Below are 14420 nucleotides of genomic sequence, written 5' to 3'. Positions count from 1 at the left end.
ATTTAAAGGATTTGCATGCTATTAGTATTCCCTGACATTGTGTGCAGTGGCCCTGGAGGCTAACGGAGCAACAACAATGTTTGCAGATACATAAATTAGACTTGGAGAGTAAAAACAGCTGCTTGGGAGCACAGCACAAGAGTGTGTGTGAGGGCACAGTAACACAAAAGGGGACTGTTCCTCCTGGCACAGACCATGAAATCACTAAATAAGGTTGGTGGTTGCACCAAAGCTTGTTTGTTTAGTTTGAGAAGTGTGGACAACAACATATGTTTTTTCCATTATTTTTTATTTATTCATTTGCTGGTTTGTTATTCAGAATGTAGGAGTTGAGACTACAGGGGAGGCTGTGATAATTATCTTATAACCAAATTTGTTTGTATTGAATTCTTTATTTTTAATCACGGGAGCCTTGCAGTGTTGCCCTGCTTTGCATTTTTTTTATATTGAACCCTCAGGTAATCAGCTGCTGATGTCAGTTAATTTTCCTTTTTGTTTAAATAATTTCAATTTAACTCTGTTAATTGTCAGAGCCTAAGATCTATATTGTTGCTAATGTCTGACCAACAGCACAAAGCTGTTGGGAATGGTCATGATTTTTATTTTAGTTTTTATCAAATAGTCGAGAATGCCTTATGACTTTATACAACCGTGACACCAGCATCATTGTTCATTTTGGCTGCGTCCACATCTCAGGCCTTTAACACTCAGCTCTGATCTGTTTGTGTCGCTGCTTCCCGTCCGTGTGTGTCAGTGCCGTGTACCCGGCACCGCTGAGCTCCTAAACTGCCGCACATGTACTAATGTAACTAAAATGTGAGCCACGTGCGCACAAGAATAACAACCAGGTCATGTGTGCAACAGTCAAATGGCCCAGTTTCCTCCCAAACCACTGGGTTGCAATATGTTCCTTCCAGTTTGGCCTGATCAGACGCTTCTCCATAAACGTCCACCACATGTGAAACCTCCTGGTCTCTTCACTGACCCCGTCGCTGTCGGCGCGCTCTATGTTTATTGTTACCGGTCTGTGAGGGGCTGTATGTGCAGAGGAGGAGATGTTAAAACCACCACATGGATTCTGATCTGACCATTCTGACAGCGCTCGCACAGTCAGAGGTCGGAGAGGAATCAGGTCTAGGAGCACATACACAGGTGGCCCAGATCTGGTCTGGTCTGTTCACACTGCTGCAGACACATCAGGTCTTGGATGTGGATGCAGCCGTACCTGCCTACTATGTGTTTATCTGGAGGATTAGACATTAGACCCCCTAGGGGGCAGATTGGGGCCTGATTATTGTAGCTGAAATTGACTGGAATCTCTTTCTTGTGAACTTCTGCTTGTGCACAAACAGAAACATGACAACACTCAAGGAAGTTACAGTATTGTTGATGTTGTGTTCACAGCAGAGAAAACAACAGTGTCATCATAGATAGTTTGTCAGCTGGACTAACTCCAAGTTTCTCTTCATCGCCTACTGTTTTTTTTTTTTTTGTCTTTAATCAAGCCACCTTCTACACACGTTTCCTTCTCTCACTGCATTTAGGAAATCAGCTCATCAGTTATGATGAATCTGTCTGCTCACTGCAGGGCTTTGGGCTTTTCAAGCTCATTACAGAGTCCATCATGCTTTGACATTTCTCGGTGCACAAGCTAGGCTAATTGAGACATTTGTACAGCAATACCTCTCTGAGAGTCGGTCAACAGCTCCTGCCGCGAAGGCCCATTAGCTCACAAAGTTGTCTGTCACTACTTGTCTGAAACATACAAATCATCTCAGGTTTGTTTTCACAGCCCACTTTCTTTCCCTCCAGTCTCAGTGGTTGTCAGTGATAACTGTGGTTGGTTTGTGGGGTTAGATGGTAGAAATATGACATTACAGGATTGTCTCAGTTTTTACTGTACCAGGAGGAAACAGGTGGCAGGTGTTAGAAAAAGGCCAATAGGGACTGATGTGGTTCCAGTGATTCCTCAGGGAAAGTAAATACTGTGGGCACTTCCAGACCAAACCGTTCTGGGGACTTGGTTCTAGGCAGTACCCCACTGGGGGGCTCCCCTACGAACTACAAACCTTCACAGGCTTTTTTTCTGTTTGCATTTGACAGTAGGCTAAAAACTGGCTGACTGTTAGCCAACAGGCTCACAACATGTATGTCACTTGTGGTTCCTATTGTGCTTGGAGACTAGCTACCCTGAGGCAGGAGCTAAAAAAGCCCCTCAGAACAGCGTTCTAGGAACAGTCATTGTTCTCAGTTCCTCCGGTGCAGACACACAAAAAGGGGCACTTTGTCCAATTGTTGTGTAAACTATGAAAAAGTTCCTCTGGTCCAGAAACACCTTTTGAGTCCTGAATGAGGGAACAAGCTTCACGCTCCGTCTCTGCTGACTGTTGTAATGTGGCCTGAGCAGTACTGCAGTTTTAGAGTCCAAATGTCTGATTACAGTGTGTTAGAGGTATTCACTTTGTGTAGTTTGAAGTAAATTTGTTTGTTTTGTTTTTTTTACTGACATAGTTTTGGAAAATAAAGTGTATGTAGAATTGTACTCTTCTTAATTGATGTCAGTAAATATTGATGTGAAATACACCAATCCCAGTATGTCTGCTTCAGCCAGTTTGTACATTTGCCTCTTGTCCTAAAAATCTCAAGTGCCTGTGTACACATCATTTGGTGCACAGACCTTCATCAGGAAAAAAATCAAACAGAACCATGGAACTTACTGTTTGGTTTTTCCTGGTGACGGCCAAAACATCGACAGTAAAGTGAGGACAAGTGATGAGCAGTGTGTGGGATCAGCCTTGTTTTTGTCTGCAGTACTGATTACTTGATCCTACGCACCTAAAAGAAAAGACTGGATGGTTTGCAGAAATTTTGCTGGAGGTGCCTGTGTACACAGAGTCAGATCTGAAGGTTAAATCAGGCAGTCCACTTGGTTCACTTCATTCTCTGTTCACATATTAGATATAATTGTCTCCTTTCTTCCCACAGCATCTCGAGCTGTTCAGCTGCTTGAAAGGTCCAGTTTAGTTTTGAGCTTCACTGGTTCTGTCTTAAGCATGACTTCCCTGCATGCACACGGACGTCACATCCCAGTCCTTTAGCAGTGGGATCTCATCAGGGGGCAAAAAAAAAAAAGCGCATACACTAATTGCAGTTTTGATATTTTTAAGTCTGACAGAGGTTTCTATGTCTGGCTGTACTGATTCGCACATCAGTCAAACTCAGCCCACCGCCTCCAGGCGTCACAGCGACAGTCAGTGCTTCTGCTCCCTAACACCAGCTGCAAGAGTTACTTTACATCCAGGTTTACAGTGTCATTTGTGTTGATGTCAGACCCCAACCGTATGTACTGAAATAAATAAATAAGAACCTGCTGGTCACCTAACAGTAACTGTTGCGTCTGCCTTATTAACTAAAGTTTTTTTTTTTTCCTGAGCCGATCAGTACAGCCACAGGCCCGGAGGACGCTGCAGCTTTAGGGTTATTAAACCTCATCTGAAATGTGTCTGTAGCACCGAGTATCAAAACAAGCCTAATATTGAAAGTTGGCATGACACGCTTAGCTTAGTTTGCGATTTAAAATATTACTTTTTATAAATAGTTTGTGTTTACTGTCTGTTCAAAACCTTGATGCTTTGCATTGCACTTGGTGATGTAAGACTTGGATGCAGCTGCTCGACCATGGAACCCCATTCCATGAAGCTCTCTACGCATTGTTCTTGAGCTAATCTGAAGGCCACATGAAGTTTGGAGGTCTGTAGCTATTGACTCTGCAGAAAGTTGGCGACCTCTGTGTACTATGTGTCTCAGTATCTGTTGACCCCGCTCTGTGATTTTACGTGGCCTACCACTTCGTGGCTGAGTTGCTGTCATTCGCAATCACTTCCACTTTGTTATAATACCACTAACAGTTGACTGTGGAATATTTAGTAGTGAGGAAATTTCACGACTGGACTTATTGCACAGGTGGCATCCTATCATGGTACCACGCTGGAGTTCACTGAGCTCCTGAGAGCGACCCATTCTTTCACAAATGTTTGTAGAAGCGGTTTGCATGCCTAGGTGCTTGATTATATACACCTGTAACCATGGAAGTGGCTGGAACACCTGAACTCAATCATTTGGATGGATGAGTGAATACTTTTGGCAATATAGTGTACGAGCAAATAAGCAAACCATTAGGTCTGTAGGGATGGGACTCAAAATGCAGACACAGACAGGTGTTTGGTGTAATAAAAAGATTTAATGTGATCAGGGAAAGAAACACAGAGGTAACAGGGTGTTCAGCCTGACAGCCCAAACTGAAACAGAAGCACAATAAAGTAGAGCTTGAGGGGTCAGAGAACCTGGAAAATAATACAAAAGCCAAAGAGCCTGGTAAATGACCTCCAGGGCTGACAAGAAACAAAAGGGGGTAGTGATTAGAAACCAGGGTAAAGCTGGGGCAGGCGAGGTGACACGGGAACCAGCAAATCAAACCAAAATAAAAGCACCAAACAGGAAGCAAGTCCAAACCATAACTCAAACAACTAAAGGTAGAACAGCTGAGGCCAAATCATCGCAAGTTATCCAGTAGTGAACAGGAGCAAAAAACGGTCCTGGGTTCAAAGTAAGTGATCAACGCACTGATCAGCTGTGGACATTAATAAATGTATGGTCACTTGTGCCTCTAGGTGGTACAGATCATGCTCGGTGCACTTTTAAATGAATCTCTCACGGAGCAGGGAGATGTCTCTGCTCTCGTCTCCCACTAAGACGGTGTTAACCATAAATGATTGGCTGCAGGTTTTCCATGACAGCACGTGTCCCCTGAGCTCCTGAATTACTGAGAAACTGTGATAGATTGTTGCAGTAGTTTCTTGTCTCCTCTGTTCTCTGCAGCATTCAAATCATAATGTGTGTGCTCTCTGGGCTGGTAGGTGCTGGTTTTTATGCATGCAGTTACTCATTATGGATGGGTGGTTTTATGTGTATAATATGCCTAATGAGGGGGAGAAAAGTCCTCCATAACTCTGCCTCCCAAGGGGAAAGAGCTGCCAGGTCAGAGCCTCCTCCGAGCAACAAAAGATGAAAGACAGGAAGGAAAGCAGAGTCCTACACATGGTCCAGAAGTGCACATGTGCAAATTGGCCCTTTTATCCTGGACAAATGCTTTTTTGCTCTTTGACACGAGGGGTTGAGCAGTAAACTAAGTTAAGTTTGGACATGCCTTCACACAAAGGCTAAGGCATGTCCAAACTTAACATGCTGATTATTATGTTGAGACCACAAATCCACAGTCTGCCTTCATTCAGAGTAACGTGCCCTCCAACATAAATGACCATGCAGGTTGTTTGTCCTCAGATACGACCTCTGGGAGCGTACTAGCAGCAGATGTGCTTTGTCATCCTGGTAGAACATCACAGTTTTGTTTGGGTTAAGAATCAAAAACAACTTGATTAGATTTGAGGAAAGATTATGGTCTGGGTTCAAACAAGCACCTCCATAAAGTTAGAGGGCTTTCATTGTCATAGTTACAATAATAAATATGCAGGTAAAGTTATGAAATGGTCCTGGATGAAAGGAACATTAACTGTGGGACAGCACAACGTGTCAAAGTCCTGTGTTTTGTTGACCCATCCATCTGCCCCAGCCTCCTTTTTATACTACATCTACTGACTTCCTGCTTTTCTCCTGTCATAATTACTGCAGACACTGTAGGTCATCTAACAATAAACCATAACGACACACTGTAAGAAGCTACTTGCACAGGCGACCTGTGTGGGTGTTTTTAACTGGAGGACAGTGTCTCATTTAGAGTCGGGCTCTGGAGCCGACCTGGCAAAGTTCTGGACACAACAAACCAAATGCACTCACAGGCTACAGCACATACACCTGTACTGTCAGACGGGTAATAACTTTGGCCTTTCAGAAAGATTTCATATTAAACATTTGCACGACCAAATGTGGCCCAAAGCTTTGAGGGTTAGTGTCATTTATATAATACATCTCAGTATTCCTATCTTTTAAACTTGTAAAGTTCATCCCAGTTTGCCCTGATCTTCACTTTACATTTGTACTGAAGAGCTAGCGATAGTTTTGTTGTCAGGAATACGTTACAGGCAGCTTCATTAGGCTGCAGCAGAGTCCATGACCAATCTGAGTTCACTTTTGTCCATTTGAGTGACTGACTGTTGTCCTTTTCGATTCAGACTGCAGAGGCGAGAGACAGGAAAAGTCTCTTCATCTCCAAGGCAACCAGCAGTTGGAGTGAGTTGTGTGTTTTTATTCAGTGTGTTCATTTATGTGCATCTGTGCACACGGCATTGTATGTGTGTGAGATCTGATCAAAACAAGGCTGTTGTAGTATTTCCCTTTGGAAAATCTCAGCTTTCAATTACAGCCTTGGATGAGAAGCTCCCTGAAGCTTCATCGTGTTTTTTTTTAATCATGCTCATTGATCTGCTGGTAATTTGAACAAATTATCTGAATTGAGATGTACCCTAAATAAAAAGAGAGGAGGGGAAAAGCTAGTGCCAGGGAATTAGCACAGTATTAGATGAGTAACGTCAATCTGGAGCAGTGTATTCTCATTTTAGTCACTTTTCAAGCAGGATACCTAACATTGCCATTTGGATTTATTTATTTATTTGCATCTTGCAGAGTAAAGGGTAGATTATTTGTGGAAAATTAGCAACAAATGAATTGATAATAAAAACTAGACAGCACTCGGAGTGCAAACCTCCGCCCATAATGCCATTCCACCTAAATGCGATATTCCCATGATAGTGTGACCCTCATCATAGTTTACAAAGTCTGTACCATTATTTGTTGTCTCACAAGAGCCAGTTTTCCATGTGAACATTCTGGATCAGGAATATGACTTGGATCCAGATCAGAATTTGGTGTGTGGTCGATCTTATGGCCATGTTGCTTTGCACTATTTGTCCAAGTGTTGTGTCTGGAGTTGGAAACGAATGTACTGGCCCTATGTCACATTGGTGACGGATCTTTAAAGTTCCATGAACCAGATCAGCACCAAAATCTAGTGAATTGTTCTGCAAAACATTCCATTCATTACTTTTTTCAGCTGTGAACAAACCAACAATCAGACGTGGTAAAAACACAACTTCCTTGGTGGAAGTAATAATCCTTGGTTTTACCTCCTTTCTAACGGGGAGTCGACAGAGGTTTGGTGGGTAGAGCAGTCGTCTCCCAATCAGAAGGTTGAAGGTTCGAATCTCTGTGCCTCCAGTCCACATGTCGAAGTGTCCTTGGGCAAGACAATGAACCCCCCTGTTGCCATCGATTGAGTTGGTGCCACAGATGGCTGCCTCAGTTCTGTACCGGAAACAAATTCCTTGTGTGTAACATACTTGACCAATAAAGGTGATTATCCTTATTATTATCCTTAACTGTCAGGAGTAGAGAAAATTAATGTTGATGGAGAACATCCTTTATGTGTGAGGTGTGTAGTCTTTGTAGGCTTGTTCCCAGCTTTAGCATCACAAACTTGTGCCAAAGATTATCACAAAAACGAGTTCAGCCAACAGATCCAGAACGGTGCAGCACCCAGTCATGTCGGTAGTCATCCTCTTGGTTCGTGGACGTTAAGGGAGTACCTTGTTTTAACTCTTGAGCATTCGTCTGTACCGGCGTGTGCTGCAGACCCTTTTTGAGCCTGATACAGCCTACTGGACCAGACAGCCTGTCATCAGTGGGGCAGGAAATTGCAATCAATCAGAGCGTAGCTTTGAATATGGGACTGTAACATCTGCACTGAGTCGCTGGCTACTCCTGGTGGACCTCACTGCTGTCGGCACCCAGTAAGACAGGAAGTCCGTCTCGGAGATAAAGACTGAGGACAAGTCTCTACCTCTGAGACTGTTTTATTATCACTATTATTTTCCTCTTGCTCTTTCTTATTGTGTCTGATGTCTAATGGGTATAAAAGCATGTTTGTCCCTTTTGTCTTGATCAGAGTTTGCAGATCACTAAAAAGCCCTAAATTACATTAAACTCCAGGTTGTAAAGTGACTTTGATACAATGTAGAAGAACCTCAAAGGCCTTTAAATGTGCATTAACTCAGATTCTCCCCATTGTCTGCTAACCCCAGTGACAGTGGGACAGGACGTGGTGTCTCATCCTTCTGGCTATGTTAGCATCTAAAGCTAACAGTTTGTTTTGGTAGCATTAGCCACCTAGCATGGTCAGGACTTTACCTTTGTGTTTAGTTGTTATGATTTTAATCTGGGAGGAACTGGAGCTTTGTGTAACATCAGTGCTTTGTGTCACGTCAGCAGTAACCAGAGCATTCTACTGGACGGACACATCTACTGTTAGCCAGCTAACGCTAGCTTCAGACTGCAGGCTGCATTTTGCAGTTTGTCCCAACCAGACATCCATAGTTTATGTTGTTGTTATGAAACAGGATCTCAGTAGGCCCTCTAGTGGCTGAAAAGACATGTTGTTGAGTATCTTTAATTTGTTTTACAGACTTTTCAGGTGTTTCCATTGTCACACTTTCTCTGTGTTACAGATCTCTCTTACAACAGACCTTTTGAAACGTAGGTGTAACTAATAACATTTAAAAAGTGTTAGTACAGAATTGTTTAGCATTGGGTTGGATGTTGTACTTGGAGTTCTCTGGAGCCCTCACTGCATATATATCAGTCAGTTTGATCTGCGCTCCTCCATATGTGTCAGGCACGAAGTGTAAAACTCATCCTAGCCTCTTGACTCAATATTATTCTGCTGTTGTTCTGGCCGAGGAGATGGCATCTGCAGCTGATCACCAGGGCACTGCTGCCTGTTCTCCTGAGCGTCTGAACTATGAAATCTGGACAAAATCTCAGACCTCCTTCACAGGTCACAGCTGTGAAAAATAAAAGAAAAGGCCTTTTGAAGTTCACAATGGGCTTTGAAAAATGGAGCTTATGGTTAGGATGTGGTCTTCCGGGGGCTACACCAGGATGCATAATGTGGAAGGAACTGTGGCTTTGTGTCGTCCTTCAGCCTCTTTTCCACCTCTGACCTGAGATTTCACTGGAGTTCTGAGTCATCCTCTGGGAACCACACTGCTTTTAAATTCATAATCGGTCTGCTGAGGAAAATGTGAAATTCAGAGATCTTGCAGCAGAGAAATGTGTACCAGGGTAGAGATAACATTATTAAAATAAAAAAATCCAGCTCTAGGCTAAATAATGATGATTTTAGCTCAGATAATCTGATTATTTTCTTGGTTATATGTGTGTTCTGGAGCAAATAATATAACAAAAATTGCCATCACAACTGCCATGAGCCAAAGGTGACATCTAATGAAGTCTTGTCTTGAGTTTTGGAAGATGAAACTTTTGCAGACGTGACCTTGGATCATTGGAAATGATTCATTTTTGGCTGACATCTATGGGATAAATAACCAACGAATGGAGAAAATGAATGTAAGATAATTCATTAGATGATGTCCACATGCAGAGCTGCATCCCAACACACAAACTTCTCTGTTTAGCTGCAGGTTTGGCTTCATTTTAATTGGATTCTGCATTAGCTCCCTGCTTGCTACAGCTTCACATGGACGGTAGTTTGTGACAGTCGATGACTCCATGGGTGTCTCTGTGTGTTTGGCTCCTAATTACACCTCAAACCTATAGTCAGACCCCTACACTGCTCGGAGTGTCACAGCACAGTGTATAATATGCCTGTGGATCATTGTTGAGCTACAGAGGGGTAACTAGGGAGCTAATTACCCTCCTGCATAGCTTCCTTCTGTTTTTTTTTTACTTCAATGAATGTCGAAGAAAAGTTTTAAGAGGATACTTCAGGATTGTGGGGAAACATTGGCATGTGTGTCATATATTTAGTCAAAGGAATCAATGTGCTGCTCGGTTTCTGGAGGGGATTTTAATCATCAGCAGGGTGTGTTCTGCAGCCTCGTGTGTCTCTGAGACTGTTCAGCCATGTCTCTCCGTGTGATTGGCTGTTTGAGTGATAAGTGGAAACAACTCGACAGCTCCTGAGGGCCTCTTCAGACATCTCGGCGGAGAATAGATGGATCAAAGTTGCAGACACGCTCTCACTTTGAATAATGACACAAACAGACCCAGAAATCTCATTTTCTTCTTTCAGGAAATGTTTATATCTGATTCTGAAATTTGGGACATGAGTGAAGAACATGTGGCTAATTCTGGGTGTACCTCTGAATCCGGTGGTCACTGATATGACACTTATTTGTAGCCGTGGCCTGTTTGACTTTTGACTAGAGCTGAAGCGATTAGTCGATCAGCTGAAAGTTGACAACTTATGGTGTACTCACGCTGCTCATTGTCTCATTCTGCCTGTGAACTGCGAGTGTTGGCAGTTTGCTTTGTTTCATCTTGGGAGCGTCCAGTCATTTTTGCACCTGCGCTGTTTTTACAATCTGAAAACAAACCAGAAAGGAAGCTTCATTCGGTCTGTTTTTTGAGCTGGTTTCTTACTAAATGAAGAGATCAGATGGAAACACTCAGATACTGGCTGTGAGTTATACCTACTGATGTCAGCAAATCGCTGACTGAAACCTTCGTGGATGCTCAGAAACCTAGTGAGAATCCAGCTGTGTGACGGTCAGTGTCTCTGACTGGAGTGTGGTTAGTACATAAAGTCAGTACAATTGAGTGTGCACAATCACTGGTTTCTTCTGTGATATTAAAAGATTGATCATGTCTCACTGCCCCACGAATGCACAAGTATCGGATCTGTTCACTTCACTAACGCAAATTCACACGAATATATATTGTGGCGTATTATTCCAGCTGCAGTGTCGGTGAACTAAGTGCCAGACCTGTTTCCGAGCACTCGGACTGAACTGAACACAGATTTCTTTCAAATTAAGTAGTATATTTATTAGAGGCCTCTTGTCGGTGTGTCCCCTGCAGAGAGGTTGCTAGGCAGCCTGATAACCACATTATCTGTGTCACACTCAGTCAGCAGCATCAAACAGTCTCCTCCGCCGTGCAGATGGATGCAGAGGATAAACACGCTGTGTGTCCTTCCCACTTTTATCTGTCAATTAAACATAAATGTAGTATCACAGGATACGCTCTGGAGTAAAGTTAATTTTTACCCCTCATGTTTCTGCAGGGGATGCACACAAGATAAACTGTTTCATTTAAATTTAGTGAACAAACTGTGAGATTTACATCCTGCCACAGCTGCGACTAAACATCAGCTCGAGCAAACACCAACGACCAATCCATAGCTGTGAGCTGCTGCTCACAAAACGGCTTTTAATTTAGACTCATGCATCTGAGCTTCCATGGATGCTCTGAGCCACAGCCTCCACAGGAAAAAGAAAAAGCACCACAGTCTCACAGAATTATTACTTGGTTAATCTTAATTAATTAATCTTGATTTGAGTCCTGACCTGCAGTGTGACCTGTGGGACCTTATGACTAGATTATTGTGTTGGGCCTTGGAACTGCAGCTTCAGTCAAAGTGTTGTCTCAGGTTGTTAAAAGTTGCTTTTTCAGAAAGTGTAGCTCTGACCGTGTGCAGGATTTCACGGCCTCATTCTGAAAGAGTCCAACTAAATCAGTTCGCATTCCAGTGAAACAAGTCATTTAAAATAGTTTTGTCCTTTTTGTTTTTGTTTTTTTTTTACAGCTGTTTGTTTGTGTGCTCCTAACAGGGGAGTCCTGCATTCACTTCCTTTCAGACCAACTCTGGTCTCTGTGACCAAGAAGTCGACTTTCAAACCAGTGTGAAAAAGTGCTTCCTGTTAAGTGCTCTGTGTGGCGTTTGCACAGGTGGAAGTTGCTTTCTTATAATATGTCTTATGTCTCTGCACAGATCCCACCAACACAAATCCTTCCACCTTCTTTGTACTCTGTAATTAGAGTGTTTCTGACTCAGAAACAGCACTTCTTCTATCCATCTCCTATAATTGTTGAAGCCTATTTTAAGTGCAGGGTTATTAATCATGTCATGGTTGAAGTAGCTCTGGGTTTCTGAGCATGCTGGGAACATTTCACAAGGCATCTCAAAACCATTTCACACAAGCTAAACCATCTGGCTTTTGTCGTCTGGACTGAAGCTCAAATATTACCAAGAAACTATTGCAACACATTTGCATAAAGGCTTTCTGTTTTTACCTCTATAAACTCGACTTTTTCATCTCCAGCATCATTCTGTCATCTCTGCAGTCCCACTCCTGCTTCTCCTTTTGAAGAGAAATAATTTCTCCTACTCGTCCTCCTCCTCCTCCTCCTCCTCCCACTGTAACTTTCTGCTGTCATTTGCAGCCCAGCCTCAAGGTCACAAAAGTAGGTGTGCAAGAAGCAAATCACTGGTTCAGACTTCCAGGCCATCTGGGAAACAATACGGGACAGGGAAAATGGTGAATAATGCTCTTTCTTCCTCCTCGTTGTCAAAATGTTCACCCAAGACGTTTACTTTACGTCTGTATTAATTTCTCTGCCTACACAGCTTCCCGTTCTGTCTGACCTGAGGAGAGGCGTTTTGAAGATGGATGTCGCTGAAATAACCAAAACATCTCACACTTGTACTCTGTTCACTGCCGTTTAATTCCTTAGAGGTTCATCAGCAACGCCTCGCAGCAAGTTGTTTGCAGCGAGTTCTTAAAAAAAAAACAAAAAAAAAAACCTGCATTTCAGCTCTTGTACTTTGTGTTATTTCACACTGCATTTCCATCGTCGTGCTCAGCCACAACATCAACAGCTGTGCTCACACTGAACATAAACAGAGAGAGAAGCGGTGTTACTGTGTGTAACTCTGTCATGGACGGAGAGTAAGAAGAATAAAATAAAGATGCTGTTGAGTGAAGAGACGTCTGATCTGGTCTGCAGTGACGTTCAGGTTTGTGTAAAAAACACTCGGCTCACAGTCATGAAACAGAAGCTGGAACCAGATTCCCTCCGTCTGCTTTATCTTACTTATCCTGGTCTAAGTCATGTTAATTTAATTGGTTAAATTGTTAGGAACAGTTGATGAGAAGTACTAGAATACTATAATAATGAATGTTTTCCCACCTCATGTTCATTAAAAACTAGTTAAATGTTATTGTGTGGGGTATAAAAAATACTTTATCGACTTACAGAAACCCCGGTTTCCTAACAAAACATCTCATTTCTAGCGTTTGTGTCTTAATTTACTAAATTTCATCGTCAGAAATGCCATTGCCCTGGAGAGGGGAATGACTGTCTGATAATAAGTAGTGTTTCCATGATGACTGTTGCTCTGCTGTCGACATTAGAAGTGGGAAATGAGGAACGAACACATAAAGGCTTTTTGCTGAACATCACAGGGCTCTGTTAAAGTCTGCTAATAACATGGGAAATCAAACCGGGCAGAGACGTGATGAAGTTTGTTCTGTCATCAGTTTGATCTCAGTCTGTTTTCTTACTGTTTCTGTTGGTGCCCCCTCAGCGCTCCCATTAATTCCTCCTGATTTATGCATCAAAAGACTGTTATTTGCTATTTGCACATCCTTTTTCTGAGGCTGTAAAATGAGATACTGTATAAAATCGGTCTAGGATAATCACCTTTATTTGGCCCGGTATGTCACACACAAGGAATTTGCTTCCGGTACAGAACCGAGGCAGCCATCTGCTGCGCCAACTCACACCGATGGCTCTAACCATTGAGGGCAACTTGGGGATTCAGTGTCTTGCCCAAGGACACGTCGACATGTAGACTGCAGGCACCGAGATTCGAACCTCCAGCCCTCTGGTTGGGAGTCGACCGCTCTACCCACTGAACCACAGTCGTCTAGGAATGCTGTGCTGCTTTGTCTCTTAGCTGTACTGATTCAGAAGCCATCAGTGCATTGGCCTGTCAGGAACAGCACACACACTCCATTATGTATGACATCTTATTTTGAAGAGAACCCCCTCCAGGTGTTTCCTCGCCGTACCTCAACCTGATATTCCTTCGACAAGACCTTTTCTGCAATGCCGTCTTCATCTGTTTCAAAGGAGTTCAGATGTGGATGGGATGACAGATCAAACTGAAGCTCAGGTTTTGACACTGAAGATCACGTTGCATTTTTACTGTGGGAGGCTCGTCGTTGGCAGTTGACGTGCGCTGATGGCCGTAGAGTGGATCATGACGCAAATCGCAGTACGTGGGCGGCTGTGTATAGTCTGCTTTACCCTGACGTCTCCAAGCTCTGCCATCCCCTGGGTTTGCTTGGGTCATGGAGTGTGTGGTTACTGTTTTTCTGCTCTTTTGGACAAAAGAGTGCAATCAAATATCGGGTGAGATATTTCAGTCTGTGCCAAAGGAGACGATCAACAGACTGACACTGAGATTCATCTCTCAGGCCTCAACGCTCAGCTCTGATGTTTCAGTCACAGCTGACCTTGTTGTGTTGCTGCTTCACATCCATGTGTGTCAGTGCTGTGTACCCGGCTCCGGTGTGAACACCACTGAGCTCCTAAACTACCAC

General features: G+C 43.1%; 1 long non-coding RNA gene across 2 annotated transcripts in view; it reads left to right on the top strand.

Moving 5' to 3' along the window:
• The window catches only part of LOC109971309 (uncharacterized), a 29854-nt gene extending 16353 nt beyond the window's left edge, over positions 1-13501 (top strand). For both annotated transcript variants that reach the window (XR_002276531.1, XR_002276530.1), the window contains 2 exons: positions 12256-12350; positions 12440-13501. This is a non-coding gene — a long non-coding RNA (uncharacterized LOC109971309). The remainder of the gene's footprint in view (positions 1-12255; positions 12351-12439) is intronic.
• Positions 13502-14420: the final 919 nt, after the last annotated feature.

The sequence above is a fragment of the Monopterus albus genome, unplaced genomic scaffold (genome assembly GCF_001952655.1).
Source record: "Monopterus albus unplaced genomic scaffold, M_albus_1.0 scaffold220.1, whole genome shotgun sequence".
Taxonomy (NCBI): domain Eukaryota; kingdom Metazoa; phylum Chordata; class Actinopteri; order Synbranchiformes; family Synbranchidae; genus Monopterus; species Monopterus albus.
The sequence above is the reverse complement of the archived record's forward strand: the minus strand, read 5'-3'. Positions and strand labels throughout refer to the sequence as shown.